This window comes from Macaca thibetana, chromosome 3 (genome assembly GCF_024542745.1).
Source record: "Macaca thibetana thibetana isolate TM-01 chromosome 3, ASM2454274v1, whole genome shotgun sequence".
Lineage (NCBI taxonomy): Eukaryota > Metazoa > Chordata > Mammalia > Primates > Cercopithecidae > Macaca > Macaca thibetana.
The window spans coordinates 162,326,279-162,339,588 of record NC_065580.1 but is presented as its reverse complement, the minus strand read 5'-3'; the positions used below and the strand labels follow the sequence as shown (position 1 = coordinate 162,339,588).

Below are 13,310 nucleotides of genomic sequence, written 5' to 3'. Positions count from 1 at the left end.
GTAACAAGATCAATAACTATTGATCCAGGAGTTAGGGGGAGGGAGGAAGAGGTGAATAGGTGGGGCACGGTGAATTTTTAGGTCAACAAAACTATACTGTGCAATACTAAAATGGTGGACACATGTCATTACACATTTGCCAAAACTCACAGAATGTACAGTACTAAGTGTGAACCCTAATGTGATCTATGGACTTGAGTCAATAATAATGTATCTCTACTGGCTCATCAATTACAACAAATGTTTCTCAGTAACGCAAGATGTTGACAATAGGGAAACTGTGGGAGTGGAAAGGGGCACCTGGAAAATCAATATATTTTCCATTTAATTTTTTTTGTAAACCTAAAACTTCTTTAAAAACAATCTATTCGGGTGGATCACGAGGTCAGGAGATCGAGACTATCCTGGCTAACACGGTGAAACCCCGTCTCTACTAAGAAATACAAAAAACTAGCAGGGCGAGGCGGCGGGCGCCTGTAGTCCCAGCTACTCGGGAGGCTGAGGCCGGAGAATGGCGGGAACCCGGGAGGCGGAGCTTGCAGTGAGCTGAGATCCGGCCACTGCACTCCAGCCTGGGCGACAGAGCGAGACTCTGTCTCAAAAAAAACAAAAAACAAAAAACAAAAAAACAATCTATTAGTTTTTTAAAAAATTGTCTAGTAATATGCCCACAAAGCACTTGATTTAAAGCAGGAAAATAAACCTGCCAGAACAAACTCGTTTGCAAATTGCACCTCTTCAAGATAATATAGAGGACATGTGTTAAAAGAATGATTTCCATTTTAGAGGAGCGAATTGTGAGGGGTTTTCTCCCCTTAAATGTGCAGAGAATAAAATGCATTTGTCTTTCGGGGCCACTCCATGCAAAGTGCAAGATGAGGGAGAGGAAGCTGTGGAAACACTACCACCTAGTGGTAGAAGACAGACTTTCAAAAACGTGGCCTAAGGCTTTGCACAATTCATTTTCAACTAACATTGGGGACATGCTCACAACCCTTTACAAAAGCTGGGAAAAAGAAGAAATAGGGGAAGGAGAGAGAGGTAAATGGCTTCCCATTGGTCCCAAGTGGTTAGGAACTTAACATTTTCCATCAGGCCGACCGACCTAGGGAGAATCATCAGATCTGGAGAGCTCAGAAGCTGCTACATAGACAAAAGAGGCAAAAAAAAAAAAAAAAAAAAAAAAAAAAAAAAGGCCCTGCGGGACATTTAAACACGCCCCTGCTCCATAGTACTGCCCATACGTGCTGGATGTGAATTCACAGTAGCCAATGGGAAAAAAATGCAGGGAACCGCATGTATTGAGTGCCTAGTGGGTGCCTGTTCTGGGCCAGGTGCCCTTGTAGGCATTGGGGATAAATATTATATCCAAAAGGCTGTCCCTGTCATCTGGAAATAGGGGCAGCTTTCAAGCCCTCCTTCCTGGGTACAGAGAGATGTATCCCTTTGACCACGAAAGGTGTGTGGGAAGAAGACTTTGGAGGGTAACTCTGGAACTAGGGAGGGTTCCTGGCTAACAAGGTGTGTTTAAAGGGACATCTCCACCCAGGGTGGGAAGACCCACTGGGCAAGAAGCAGGGAGGTGATGGAAAGTTAACCACAGCCTGCCTTTGCTTCAGGTCTGAGGCGGGTGGGGGTGCCGAGGACGACACCGCAGACTCACCAGCCTCTGGTGAAGTACTTTAGCTGGTTAATGAGTGGCTGGTTCTAGGTCACTTTGCCTCAGCAGAGGAGCATTCCTATGATGAAGGGATGCCAGGCGGCATCAGCCTCCGCTGCCCCTTTGTCACCGCTGAGCTGTGCACACCTAGACTGTCCTGTGATCGCTTTCCCAGAGCTAAGCTAATAGAGTACCACAACTGGGTGGCTTGGAAGAATGGAAACTGATCCTCTCATGGCTCTGGAGGCCAGAGTCTGAAGCCCAGGTGTCAGTGGGGTCATACTCCCTGAGTATGAAAGCTCGAAGGGAGGAGCCCTCCTTGTCTCTTCCAGCTTTGGTGGCTCCTGGTGTTCCTTGGCTTGTGGTTGTATCCCTCCAACCTCTGTCTCCATCTTCACATTTGATTGGCATATTACGTCACATCAGGAGAACACAGCAGTTCAGTGTTGGCGTTTCTGTCCCTTTGGTGCATCTATGAATTTGAGGTCTTTCAAGCTAAGGGGAATATCTGCTGAACTCTTTCTGCCCCAATACGGGGCCAGCGTGGAAGCCTGCGTGCCTGTTGACAGTTACCCTAATATATTGTTTGTAACCTGAATGGACTCCTATGAAACAGAAAACAGCAGGTGATGTCATTTGCTCATAAATATTGAATGCCTCCAGTCAAGAGGATTGGGACTGAAGTTCCATCCAAGCAGCTCTTCAAAGCTCATAACAAATATGAACTTGCTCTCCCCACTGGAATATGAGCAGGTTCTCTGCATTTTAACAGGTGGACAGTGGTTATGCTACTTCTGGGGGCTCCCACCCTGAGAAACGTTCATCATATCCTGATTTTGAAGTGAATCAATGATCAGTGTCCAGCTGAAAGTAGGTTGTGTCCATTGTGGACTCCAAGCAAATGCCTAAAAGACCTCTCATTGACAGTGAAATAAGACAATGAAAATGGCCTTATAAAATTCTGAAGCTGTTGAAAGTTTATATCTGGACAATTTCACCAGAGAGCTCCGTGCCACAAATGGAACCAACTGCTTTGAGGGATATTAATGTGGATGTGTAGCACCAGCTCCAAAATGAGAGTCCCAGAGATGCCCTAGTTGTTGGGTTGTGGGATCAAGGGGAGAGCTGTGACAGAGAAGTCACGGTGGCTCACTCATGTAATCCCAGCACTTTGGGAGGCCGAAGTGGGCGGATCACTTGAGGTCAGGAGTTGAAGACCAGTCTGGCTAACATGGTGAAACCCCGTCTCTATTAAAAATACAAAAATTAGCCAGGCGTGGTGGTGGACACCTGTAATCTCAGTTACTTGGGAGGCTGAGGCACAAGAATCCCTTGAACCCAGGAGGCAGAGGTTGCAGCGCCACTGCATTCCAACCTGGGCGACAAAGTGAGACTTTGCCTCAAAAAAAAAAAAAAAAAAAAAAAAAAAAAAAAAAAGACTTCTGTGACCAAATGTGTGGGGATTATGGGGATCACTTCCCATACCAGAAAGCAATCAATTCTGCATTCTGCAGCGGACACCAGCTGGGTGTCCTCCAATTCAATTTAATTTTGACACTATCTACCTGGGGATGGCCTTAGAAACCACAGGCCCAGGGCTCAGTCCCAAAAGATTGGCCACTCTTCCCACCGGCCCCAAGTCCAGGTCTCAGGAGCTTCTGACCAACTGGTTTCAAGTTGGGGTTTCCAACACCCCCTTCAGTTTTGATTAATTTGCTAGGGAGGCTCACAGAATGCAGGGAAACACTTACCTATGCTCACTGGTTTATTATAAGGGATATTTTTAAAGATACAGAGAAACAGCCAGAGGAAGAGTCACAGGATGAGGTCTGGAAGGGTCCTTAACACAGGAGCTTCTGTCCCCATGGAGTCGGGACCCACCACTGTCCCAGCACCTGAATGAGTCTCTGTTCACCTTCCTGTCCACCTCCATGTGCTCAGCTCTCTGGAAGCTCCTGGACCCTGTCTTTTGGCCCTTTTGTGGAGACTTCATTGGATAGGAATGACCAAAGCATGGACAACCACATATAAATGTGACTGCAGGCCAGATGCAGTGGCTCATGCCTGTAATCCCAGCACGTTGGGATGCCAAGGTGGGCGGATCACAAGGTCAAGAGATCGAGACCATCCTGACCAACAGTGTGAAACCCCATCTCTACTAAAAATACAAAAATTAGCTGTGCATGGTGGCATGCACCTGTAGTCCCAGCTACTTGGGAAGCTGAGGCAGGAGAATCACTTGGACTCGGGAGGCAGAGGTTGCAGTGAGTTGAGATCGTGCCACTGCACTCCAGCCTGGTGGAAGAGCGAGACTCCATTAAAAAAGGAAAGAAGAAAGAAAGAAAGAAAGAAAGAAAGAAAGAAAGAAAGAAAGAAAGAAAGAAAGAAAGAAAGAAAGAAAGAAAGAAAGAAAGAAGGGAGGGAGGGAGGGAGGGAAGGGGAAGGAGGAAGGAAAGAGAAAGAAAGAGGGAGAGAGTGGGAGGGAGGGAGGGAGGAAGGAAAGAAGGAAGGAAGGAAGGAAGGAAGAAAGAAAGAAAGAAAGAAAGAAAGAAAGAAAGAAAGAAAGAAAGAAAGAAAGAAAGAAAGAAAGAAAGAAAGAAAGAAAGAAAGAAAGAAAGAAAGAAAGAAAGAAAGAAAGAAAGAAAGAAAGAAAGAAAGAAAGAAAGAAAGAAAGAAAGAAAGGAAGGAGGGAGGGAGGAAGGAAGGAAGGAAAGAGAAAGAAAGAGGGAGAGGGAGGGAGGGAGGGAGGAAGGAAGGAAAGAAAGAAGGAAGGAAGGAAAAGGAAGGAAGGAAGGAAGGAAGAAAGAAAGAAAGAAAGAAAGAAAGAGAAAGAAAGAAAGAAAGAAAGAGAGAAGGGAGGGAGGGAGGGAGGAAGGAAGGAAGGAAAGAGAAAGAGAAAGAAAGAGGGAGAGGGAGGGAGGGAGGAAGGAAGGAAGGAAGGAAGAAAAAGAAAGAAAGAAAGAGAGAGAGAAAGAAAGAGAGAGACTGGACAAAAAGAGTGTGATCTAAGCCCAGCAAGGCCTCAGGCTCTTCTTGGCCTCTCCGTGCAGTATTCCTTCCTCCAGGTTATGGGGCAGGACCCCAGCTGGAATAAGAGTTTTATGACCCACTTAAAACTTAAAACAAGGGTTTTAAGACAGGTGAAGGGAGAGCAGGAGAAAGTCAGAGAGATTCTGTTCACTCTAACAAGAGCTATGGGAGTTATGAGCCAGAAACCATGGACAAAAAACAATATCTCATAATATCACAGGGGGGCGTTATTCTGCCCACCACAGCCTCCTTCCTCAAATGTAGGCTTTGTGAAGGCAGGAATTTTTATTTCTCTTCTTAATAAAATACAAATGTAATGATGCCACTTCCCTGCTTGTCCCCCTTCTCTAAATCCATATAGAGTCAAACATCCTTAGCAGCAGGTATTTGCCGGGGTTCCGTCAGAATAGCCCTGAAGTTAAGGGTTTGGGTGCAAATGATGCCATCCTGGGAAACACAGGGAAGGGAGTAGGGAAGTAAGACAGGACACAGCAAGGAGCCATGGACTGCTGTTGGTGATGGGCGCACAACATGGTGGAGCCCTCTTGTGGGGGAGTGTGGAACATCCTCAGAGTTGACCACCCAAAGGATAAGGAGGCCGGGGTGTGCGTCCTCCCACTCCCATTGAGGACTGTTGCTGGTGTCATTAATTATGCAGCACTTCCAGCCTGTCCCCCGGGGAAGCTGAAACAAAGCCTTCAGGGGAATCCAAGGTACCTGCAGCAGGACCTCCAAGGCCTGTGAGTGCAGAAGGGATTCAGGGGTTCTGCGGGGCACCCACAGCATCTCTGCATGAAGCCCACGGTGCCCATGAGATCTGAACATGCATTCATCTTGTGTAAGATAAGGCTATTTCCCTTGTAGTTGGTGCAAAAGTCATCGTGGTTCTTACCATTAAAGGTAATGGCAAAAACCTTTTTTTTTTTTTTTGACAAAATCTCGCCCTGTCGCCCAGGCTGGACTGCAACCTCCTCCTCTCAGGTTCAAATGATTCTCCTGTCTCAGCCTCCCGAGTGGCTGGCATTCCAGGCATGAGCCACCATGCTCCGCTAATTTTTTATATTTTTAGTAGAGATGGAGTTTCATCATGTTGGTCAGGCCGGTCTTGAACTCCTGACCTCAAGTGGTCCACCCACCTCGGCCTCCCAAAGTGCTGGGATTAGAGGCATGAACCACCATGCCTGGCCAGCAGAAACCTTTTAATATTTAAAAACATTAAAATTTTTACCTTTAATGGTTAAAAACTGCAATTACTTTGGTACCAAACTAATATTTCCTAGTTTTTGAACTAAAAATCCTGTCTTCTTGAACCACTCCCCTCAGTCTGGGCAAACTAGAGTGGTTGTTCACCCTGTCTGGTACTGACTTTTGCAGTAGACAAAGATGAGATGATTTACAAGGTGCCATTTAAAGTTTGCAACTCTGCCAGCAGCACTGGGGGCTGGCTTGTCTGCACTGTTTCAGGATGTATAGATTGATAGTAGCATCTGCTTTAACCAGTTACACAGCCTCATCTGGTTCTAAAAGACCCCTCTGCAAAGTTGCAAAAGCTCCCTTTCAGTCAAGATAATGTGCACACATTTGGTGGGTCATTCTGAAGACCGAATTCATGCTGTGCAAATGAGAAAGGACAGCAAGGGTTTGTGCCTAAGTTTTCTAGCCTCTCTTAGGTTGCCTCCATTCTCTTTTCCTGATGGCTTTATCCCTCACCTTTATTAAAGCTGTAGATGAGTGCACCTGTGGCATGCCTTGAGTCCTTCCAATGATTCCATCCTACAAGGATCCGCTCTAGCCTGATCACTCACCCCTTCCTTTTCAAATTCCTCAAACATCCTAGAAATAGGGCATTTCTAGCTCCATTGACTTGCTTGTGTTTGGGTCATGCCAGGAACTCTCGTTCCTCTGAACCTTGGCATTACCCTTAGATTCCCAAATGTCTTGTTTGGCCCCTTAAGGCTTATAATGGTGCCCCACTTCTGTGCTCTCAAAGCTCTTGGTGCTTGTCCCCTACTAGCACTTAGCAGCCTGTGCTAGACTTGCCTGCTTTCTGGCCTGAACCCTCTGGGACTGTCTTAATCTGCTTAGGCTACCATAACAAATTACCACCGACTGGTGGCTTCAACAACAGAAATGTATTTTCCCACAGCTCTGGAGACTGAAATTCTGAGATCATGGGACCAGCATGGTTCCGTTCCTGGTGAGGACTCTCTTCCTGGCGTGCAGACAGCTGCCTTCTTGAGGTATCCTCCCAGTGCAGTTCCACTGTGCATGTACAGAGAAAGATAGCTCTGATGTCTGCTTCTTTTCTTATACAGTCACCAATCCTATCAATTTAGGATCTCACCCCATGACTCTGTTTAGCTTTACCTCCTAAAACTGTAGCTCTAAATATAGTAACATTGGAGGTTAGGGCTTCGGCATATGAATTTGGGAAAAGGGACACAATTCAGCCCATAGCATAGACTATCAGCTCCCTGAGGGCAGGGACTGTGCCTCATTCATCATTGAACTCCTGGTGCAATAACTGGCGATAAACATTTGCTGAGTAAATGAATGAATAAACTGATGAGGATGTCAGAGCCTGGCTGCACTCTTCGCCACACCCCTCTGACGTGAGTGAGACCTCATCTATTCACTGCAACCTTCTGCTTTTTCTTCTCTACAGAGCTGAAGAGACAGAGACTGCATTTCCCAGCCTGCCTTGCAAACAGGGTTCCACATATGATTTGGAAGCTGCTGATTAGGTGCAGCCATGAGAGAGCTGACTTGGGACATCTATATTTTTGTTGGTGCAGATCTAGTCAGTGTGGAGAGGCCATGGGAGCAAACATTGTCATGGTAGCCCCCTGATCTCTATCACCGTTGAGGTGCTACATCCCTGGAAGCAAAGGTTGATTCAGAGGTTCTGGGGCTGTGCCACTTCCTGATTCAGAGTTTTGTGCTTGAGTTAAAAGAGGTGGCCTCCCTGGTGGGATAGTCCTGTGGTATCGTGTTATGAATCTTTCCTGCAGGCCTCTTCTGTAGCCTGCTTCTTTGACCCATGTGAAGGTTTTGTAAGCACACAACTCCTGTGTGAAATCTATTTCTGCTTAAAATAGTTAGAGTGGTTCCTGTGACTGCAAGGGAACCTTGCCTGAAATAGATGGAACTATCAAGCCCATCATACAGATGCATACCTGAAAAAATGAATGACTACTCAAGGTCATAGAGGTAGTGACGCCTCAGTTGGTGTTTGAACCCAGGTATGACCTCAGTGAAGATAAGGAAGGTTGGTCTACAAAAATGGCATGGTATCTGGACCAAAGTTGAGAAGAGGATAAATTGGTAAAGGGAAGACAGAACAGTATAGGGATGGGAACACTAAGAGAGTAGACGGGCTGGGCTCAGTGACTCACGCCTGTAATTCCATCCCTTTGGGAGGCCAGAGGTTCACTTGAGCCCAGGAGTTTGTGACTAGCCTGGGCAACACAGTGAAACCCCATTTTTATTTAAAAAAATAAAAAGGAGGAGAGAGATGGAGCAAGATGGTAGAATAAAAGGCTTCACCCATCATCCACCCAGCAAGGACACCAATTTAGCAACTATCTCCACACACACACACACAAACACCCTTGTAAGAGCCAAAAATCAGGTGAGCACTCACAGTACCTGGTTTAAAAAACAAAAATATTAGCCGGGCGTAGTGGTGCACACTTGTGATCTCAGCTGCTTGGGAGGCTGAGGTGGGAAGATCCCTTGAGCCCAGGAGTTTGAGGTTAGAGTGAGCTGACCTCACTTTGCATTCCAGCCTGGGCAACAACGAGAGACCCTGATTCAAAACAAAAAGGGAGAATGGATTACCACAGGGGCTCGACGTGAGCAAGTCGGTTTAGTAGGAACGACGTGTGAGGCATGGCCCGGCCACAGGCATGAGGGTTCAGAATGCAGCCTGGAGTACACATGTGTCCCTCTGGGCCAGGCAGAGGCTTCACGTCTTGGTGAAAGGCCTGGTGACATCTTCTCTGGGTTTCAGATGGACTATTAATGCAAAGTTGTTTTTGTGTTTCTGCAACTCCCAGGAGCTGGTAGATGGGGATGGTGTGACCCTGTTGGGACCTGTTGGCTGGCAGCCCTCCTTCAGAGAGACACCATTTGGAAATTCCCAGAGGCCTACAGCACCAACCCCTTTGGAGGAAGGTTCCTAGGAGTAGGATTGCTGTGGCAAAGAGCAAATGCTTATACAATTTCGCCGGATAATGTCAGGCCCCCCGTATGGTATAATACCACCCAATTCATGGTTTTCATGATATGTTTCTTTCTCTTATGCTGTTAAATCAGAAACTTTATGTTTGACTTATTGGCATGAGATTCCATTAAGAGAAAAATTATATGGGCAGACTAAGATTTTAGTTCCCATTACAGGTTTTATTCAATGTGTCTATGAAATGAAGTTTTTATGAGTTAATGAAAACAAGCCAACTTAGCTACTAAGTTATCTCTTACAAAGAGACCCTAATGCCATAATTCCAGTGTTCACAGCTGGCTATTTCAGCATCATTAAAACTATTACACTTTGGAATTATTTCAGTGAAAAAATTCGTGCTGTCACCAGGGGGGAGAATCTTGGTACCAAAGTGTCCTCTGATGGCATTGCATGTTCCTCAAATCCTAGAGAAAAGGAAAACTCCCTCCTGCACAGGGCATTGAATTTCCTCCAGCATGAAGTCCCCTTTTTTTTACTTATGAATCCCACTTTGCTCCCAAATCTAGGACTCAGGGTTCTGTTTACCTTACATCACCTCCAAAGGAAGTCGGCCGGCACCAAGGGCCAGTCCCTGGAAACTTGGGAAGCATTGGATTCCACTTATCTGAGCACAGAACCAGTATGCCAGCCTGCCTGATACAGTTAGGTGCGTCGTGAATTCCAAGACTGACCCACCAAATCAGGGAGCTTGGGTCCCATGATCTAGGGCTTTTGCCAGCAAGTCAAGGCCTTAAATTGCTGGAGGCTGATCACCTGCCAAAAACCCCTTCACAGGTGAACGCGTCCTGAAAGGGGGGCTTATATACCTTGGATATATGATCTTCCCTCCTGACAAGCCACAACAGCACTTAAAAAGGCTTGTAAGGGATGATGCCAGTGGAAGAAAACAGGAACTTTGACCGCCCGGAGCCTATGGATACCAAGGAGGGATCAGGTGACTGATTTTTTCAAAAGCTTCCTGGTGGAATAAATGCATTTCACAGGTAAGCCCTGGAACAAAACAAGGCTCACTGAAACCAGTCCGTTGTTGGCTTCAGTAAAGTCTAAAGGGAAGGTTGGGCCTTTTTCAAGAAACGGGGTTTACATCAGCTGTGTAAATTTTACAAGAAGCATGTGAAACATGCACGAAGTACAGTGTAGGAGGTGTATGAATCAGCCAGAATGGAGTTTTAATAAAGATGCTCCAGATTCATTAAGAAGAGAGGTCATTAGAAAAACCCAGAGTTGGCTGGGTTCCCGTCATCCCAGCACTTTGGAAGGCCAGTGTGGGTGAATCATGAGGTCAGGAGATCGAGACCATCCTGGCCAACATGGTGAAACTCTGTCTCTACTAAAAACACAAAAATTAGGTGGGCGTGGTGGTGCACACCTGTAATCCCAGCTACCCGGGACGCTGAGGAAGGAGAATTATTTGAACCTGGGAGGCAGAGGTTGCAGTGAGCCAAGATGACACCACTGTATTTAATCCTGATGACAGAGAGAGACTATGTGTCAAAAAAAAAAAAAAAAGAAAAGAAAAGAAAAGAAAAGAAAAATCTAGTGCTTACAAATAAAGTCCAGAAGGGATTGACGTTTGGAAATCTGAATTGCTAATCTCTTAAAGAAACCATTTCTTTCTTTCTTTCTTTATTATTATTATTATTATTAGACAGAATCTGTCACTCTGTCGCCCAGGCTGGAGTTCAGTGGTGTGATCTCGACTCACTGCAAGCTCCACCTCCTGGGTTCAAGTGATTCTCCTGCCTCAGTCTCCCGAGTAGCTGGGATTACAGGCGAGTGAGTACCACGCCTCGCTAATTTTTGTATTTTTAGCAGAGACAGGGTTTCACCACGTTGGCCAGGCTGGTCTTGAACTCCTGACCTCAAGTGATCCACCTGTCTCGGCTTCCCAAAGTGCCGCAATTACAGGTGTGAGCCACTTCGCCCGGCGAAAAATAATATTATTTTTGAACTGGTAATCAATGCACAGGAATCAAAAGTCAAAAACACTCTACAAAGGTATTCACAGACTTGAATCATTCCCACCCTCACCCTTTCTGCTACATAACCATTTAGATCAATTTCTTGTTTACTCTTTCAGTGTTTCTTTAAGTAAATATAAGCAGTTCTTTTTTGTTATTTTCCCACCATTGAGCCGCCAGCCAGCCCTGGCCAGTGGTCCCTGTAGCCTTTCTGGGAACGTGGGAAAGGAAAGAAGAGAAAGGCTTGAGGAACACTGGCTGGTCGCGGGGTACCAGTAGTACTCCTCCACACGCTGTGACAACCAAAAACATCTCCAGTCATTGGCACATTGCCCCTGGTGGAGAATTGCTGGTGGAAAAAAGTCACAGGCCCGCAGTAGATCAGGCCCTTTTCAGAAAACACGCCCTACCCCATTACTCTTTGATGTTGAGCCCAGCACAATTTTTAGGTCCTGGACTCCCAAGGTTGGAGCCTCGACTTTTCAGGGAGCAGTTGCATTAGATTTCAGGAAGTGGTTGCATTAGATTCATAGAGAGTGGGGACCAAGGCATCATCCAGGCCACGTTCATCTCCCAGGAGTGCTACTGCATCCTTCTAACTCATCTCCTACGTGTTCCACGTGCACAGCGGTCCATACCACCCCACAGTGGACAGCCCCTTGGGGTGCCTTATTGCTCTTCAGATAAAGCCCAGACTTTCTGATGGAGCTCGTGTGGCCTTCAAAGTGCAGTCGTTCGCTGGGTGGGTAGCTCATGCCTATAATCCCAATACCTTGGGAGGCTGAGGTGGGAGGATCATTTGAGGCCAGGAGTTCGAGACCAGCTTGGGCAACATAGTGAGACCCCATTTCTACAAAAAATAAATAAATAAAATAAAATAAAAAAATTAGCCAAGAGTGGTGGCTTGTGCCTCTAGTCCCAGCTACTCAGGAGGCTAAGGCAGGAAGATTGCTTGAACCCAGGAGTGCAAGACTTTAGTGAGCCATGATTGTACCACTGCACTGCCAACCTGGGCAACAGAGTGAGACCCTGTCTCTAAAAATGAAAGAAATTAAAAAGGTAAGAACCAAGTGCAGTCATTGCCTGCCCCTCCAGGCCTCTCAGTTGCCTGCTGCCCCTGTTCACACTTGGCTCCATCCTCACTGAGACGACTTTTTTCTCTGGCATGCTCCTTGCTCTGGGTTTTTCCCATGCCCTTTCCTTGCCTGAAATACCATCTCCCACCTTTTTCCTGGCCAGCAAAAACTCTATTCATCCTTCAGGTGTACCTCAGAGCTGACCAACCCTCCCCACACCTACCTGGCCTGGCCCCGGGTCACAGTTGGGCACTCCTTCTAAATACTCCTAGATATGCAGAACATTTACTTCCTCATGTTGTCATTGTTTGTCTAATTGTCTGAAGCCCCCCAGGAAAGTGGCTGCACAAGGACACAGGCCAGATGGCCTTGTGACCCCTGTGTCCCTGGCCCCAGGTCCCAGTGCGTGACTGCTAAATGCATGCACACATGGCATAATGCTTGCAACCAGGCACATGTTTCCCCAGCCTTAGGAAGGTCAGGTTCACAGACACTGGAGCCAGGCTGTCTGGGTACACCATGCACTGTGGGGCTCTGCCGCTTCCTGACTGCGTACCCTTGGGCAAATTGCTTACCCTCTCTATCCCACATCTTTACATTGTTAGCATTTATCTCAATGCTATTAATCATATATTAATCGTATGAGTTAATGTATGTTACGTGCTTATAGCAGTGCCTGGCATATCGTCAGCACCATAAAAGAGTTGGCTGTTCTAGTTTCAAAACACTTTATAGAACTTACACTCGGCAACAGGATAAGAGTTTTGACTTCAGGAGGGATGGCAGGTGATCGTGATGATGAAGGGAGGGAGACAGGGCAGATTGGGAGTTCCTCGTGTGTAAGAGGAACCAAGAGCCTGCATTTCTCAAGCATAACATTACGCCCTCAGAGAAGTGGGTGAGAAGATTCCAGAGACTCGCTCATTTTAAAAATGTTTATGTAGATTGATTTTGGGTCCAAGAAAGGAGAATGAAACTCTCTTTTTTCCATCCTTCCCTTTCGGCCCTCTCTTCCCAGGACTCACATGAATGAACGTCTCTAGTCACCAATTATCAATCTCACTTCTATGAAAAAAACACATTTCAAGTACCTACCCTCCAGCTTGTCAACAAATTCATTAAAAATGAAGGGAACAGGGCCGGGCGCGGTGGCTCACGCCTGTAATCCCAGCACTTTGGGAGGCCAAGGCAGGCCGATCACAAGGTCAGGAGATCAAGACCATCCTGGCTAACATGGTGAAATGCCATTTCTACTGAAAATACAAAAAATTAGCCGGGCGTGGTGGCGGGTGCCTATAGTCCCAGCTACTCAGGAGGCTGAGGCAGGAGAATGGCGTGAA

At 46.5% G+C, this 13,310-nt stretch overlaps 1 protein-coding gene across 8 annotated transcripts in view; it reads right to left on the bottom strand.

Annotated features, from left to right (window-relative positions):
- The window catches only part of ATP5PO (ATP synthase peripheral stalk subunit OSCP), a 1,173,690-nt gene that overhangs the window by 716,944 nt on the left and 443,436 nt on the right, over nt 1-13,310 (bottom strand). The gene's annotated exons all lie outside the window — the stretch shown is intronic.